Here is a 3,540-nt window from a genome sequence, read left to right as displayed (position 1 = left end):
TTTTTTCTTGTTCTTCTTTTAAGAAAAAATACCGCGCTATAAAGGCAGAAAAATATCAGCCGTTTTGTGTGACTTCTAGAAGATTCGAAACTATAATGCTAAGAAAACGTTCAGAATCAATGTGGAGCTACGCCGCTCCACAGATGGATCCGCTCCACGGATGCCGCTGGAACGCACATCTTCAAACAAAAAACGATATGTCCAGGATTGCAACAAAAGGAAAACCAGAAACTGTGTGGTGTTTGAAAGAATTGACAGCTTCACCGCGCCTAGAAACCATAAACATAAAACAAAACTAAGAAAAAAAATAACAAGATAAAAGCGGATGCCGCCAGTGAGGTTTGAACTCACGACCCCTGGTTTACGAGACCAGTGCTCTACCACTGAGCTATAGCGGCAGTTATCCTCAGGCTTGCACGGGATAAACTAGAACCCCTACATCAATCTAAGAACACTTTTTTTTTTTTCACAGCTTAATAAATCTAAAGCTTTCCGAGACACGATTTAAAGCATGGAATCCTTTTTCACTGAACACCACACTCAATACGCTCGCATTTGGCAACAAATAGGAGTTCGAAGCTGGTGTTCATGGCTATCTGGTTTATTAAAATTGTCGAACGAACATATATATCCTGACGTTTAAAACGCGAGACTGTGGTGAGGGAAAGATAGAAAACTTTGAAGTAGAAGAGAAAAGGCGCAGAAGACTTCTCTTTTTCCTTCGACTTCGAAGTTTCCTACGTTAGCTCACCACAGTATCGGGTTTTAAAGATAATCATTCCCTATCACCAGTTCGCCTGCACCCTCACTGCCTTTTTATAAATCTATGTCGTGTTAGGCCTCTATTATACTTTATTATGATTTAATGGCAAACTAAAAGTAATTAGAATCGTCAGCTAATTTATTCACCCCCTCTTCTGTCTTTCTCTGCCACACACCTCATTCTGTGGCGAATACACACTCTTGACACAGCTGACGAAATATAAGCAGTGACATGCACGTTAACCATATTTTACATGCCATACTTTCTCAAAATGAGTGCTGTATCAGAGAAAACATATAGGTGCCGCTTCCAACAAGTTTCATTTACAAAATAAACTACATACGAGGTTGTTTTTTTGTTTTTTTTGATAAAATGCCGTTGCACGTTTTAAAAAGACCGCGCTTTAAAGGCCGATAAATGTCAACAGTTGTGTGTGACTTCTAAAAGATTCGATACTATAATGCAAGGATAACTTTCAGCATCATTGTAGAGCTATGCAGCTCCAAAGATGAGACCCCGGATACCGCTGGAACGCTCATCTTTAAACAAGAACCGACATTTTCTAGGATCGCCACAATAGGAAAACTACGAGCTGCGTGACATTTGAAAGAATTGACAGCTTCACCGCTCCTAGAAGCCTGAAGTATGGTACAAAAATAAAAAAAGGCAAAACCAGATGCCGCCAGTGAGGTTTGAACTCACGACCCCTGGTTTACGAGACCAGTGCTCTACCACTGAGCTATAGCGGCAGTTATCCTAAGCCTTTCACGGGATAAACTAGAACCGCCACGGCATTCCAAGAACACTTTCCTACACCTTAATATATGTACAGCGTTTCGAGCTGAGATTCAAAAGCATGAAATGCTTTTTGTCGGGACGCCCCACTCCCAGGAAAGGGCCCATCCGTCCACCCTTAGTAGGAATGCCGTGAACTTTTTCGAACCGAAGGTTCGATGATCGATTCAAGCGGTTCGAAAGATTTCGATTTTTGAACTTTCCATATCGAGAAATTCGACGGAAGTCGAATTTTTGTACTTATTAAGCTAAGAAGTTCGACGCTTTTCGAAAATTCAAACTTATTACGCTGCAAAATTCGATGCTTGTCCAACTTTCGAACTTGATAGACTAAAAAGTCTATGATTTCCGAACTTTAGAACTTCTTCCAAAAAAATTTCGAAGCTTTTCAAAATTTAGAACTTCCTACGCTGAGAAATTCAATGATTTTTGAACTTTCGAAGTTATTAATCTAAAGAATAGACCCTTTCCGGAATTCAGGGCCATCTGGTGATTCAAATGGCAGTTTGACTTTTACCGTACTAATGGCGGCGATGAACCTGTGGTCTGTAGTACTGTATGGGGCACCGTCACCTCCGCAAGTCAACTGTGAATGAGAATGGGCGCGTCACTGGCTAGCTCTTTTTACATCTCTTCAGTGTCGATGGCTAAAAAGTTGCAACCAGTCAGAACGAAGCGCCAGCCCACATAGACGCCTTCATAAAGTTCTATACATGAAGGGGCTTTGAAGCCAAGGGTGGGCTACTAACAGATTGACTGGGCCCGAGTTAGAAATGAACGCTTACGCAGCTCTTGCGTCCGATTCCTGCTTCACGCCGCGCTAACATCTAGAATGTATAGGCATAGAATCATCTGCTTAGGAGCATCTTCAACTTCTTCTTTCATCAGTAAACAGATGGCCGCCATTAGTATAGCACATATGCCATTTTTCAGATGATGGTAGTGATCAAAGTTGCCAGTCTGAATTCCGGAAAGAGTCTATTCAAAAATTGTCATACTTTTGATTTCTGAAAAGTCAAAAGTTCGACGAACTTCCAAAGACCGGCCGGCGGTTTCATTTGGATTCAAGCAGTGAGGTACACTCGTTTCTTTGTTGTTGTTTTTTTCGCATTTTTACATGCGGTGCCACTTTCCTTGCGAAAGACAACGCCGTTTATTTCAGTCATCTGGAATGCTTGGTTTGAAAGAAATAGATTCCCGAAGGAGCGAGGAAGGACGACGGGTTTTGTTGTCTTTGTTAATTCCATTCACAAGCTGTTCCGAGCACAGTCGAGAAGATTGCAATCTACATAGGTCCTCGGACGGTATTCAACGCTTTCTGTCGTTATTCGTGCACCCAATGACCGAGCAATGGTGTCCCGATGACCGGGGATTTGTTGCCATCGAAGCCCGTTACTTTAATTAAGTTTACGAGTCCAAAACAGAAAAGAAAGCGCGAACGAAGTTGGGGCACAGCAGACACCCAACACCGGCCAAGCCTCTCATTCGGGACTTTCACTCTTTCTTCACAATCAGAAAGGGGGAAAGCGCCGGTAGCCCTTTCCCCTTTTCTCTCTCGCCCTCTTTCAGTAAAACGGTCTATACACTATCATTATACGGTATAACAACGCCATCGTTTACTTGGTTTAAAAGTTATATTACTGATCGTCAGAATAGTGTACCTGTACTGAGCATTCTATCAGAAGTTCTTGTACACTATTTCGGTGTCCCCCAAGGATCGAACCTAGGGACACTCTTTTTTGTTATATGTTGCAATGAAAACAGCTTGTGCGGAAAGAATGCGCTGATGATTTTATACACGGATGACAAAATTTTTGTATAAAAATTAAGTCAGAAGATGATTGTGCTCTTTTACAGGATGACATATAAGATATAACGCATTTCTGAATGGTGTTCTGATAATGTTTTACTTGTTGACACAGTTAAAACCAATATACTCACTGTGTGTAAAAAACGCAAAAACATTTCTTTCCCGCACATAT

The 3,540-nt window shown here is 41.5% G+C and overlaps 2 non-coding genes across 2 annotated transcripts; both read right to left on the bottom strand.

The window, feature by feature from the left end:
- Positions 1-326: 326 nt before the first annotated feature.
- Positions 327-398, bottom strand: Trnat-cgu. The gene has a single exon. It is a non-coding gene; the product is annotated as a tRNA-Thr (tRNA).
- Positions 399-1,440: 1,042 nt separating this feature from the next.
- Trnat-cgu lies at positions 1,441-1,512 on the bottom strand. The gene has a single exon. It is a non-coding gene; the product is annotated as a tRNA-Thr (tRNA).
- Between the last annotated feature and the right edge of the window lie 2,028 nt (positions 1,513-3,540).

This window comes from Ixodes scapularis, unplaced genomic scaffold (assembly GCF_016920785.2).
Source record: "Ixodes scapularis isolate PalLabHiFi unplaced genomic scaffold, ASM1692078v2 ptg002371l_1__unscaffolded, whole genome shotgun sequence".
NCBI lineage: Eukaryota > Metazoa > Arthropoda > Arachnida > Ixodida > Ixodidae > Ixodes > Ixodes scapularis.
The sequence above is the reverse complement of the archived record's forward strand: the minus strand, read 5'-3'. Positions and strand labels throughout refer to the sequence as shown.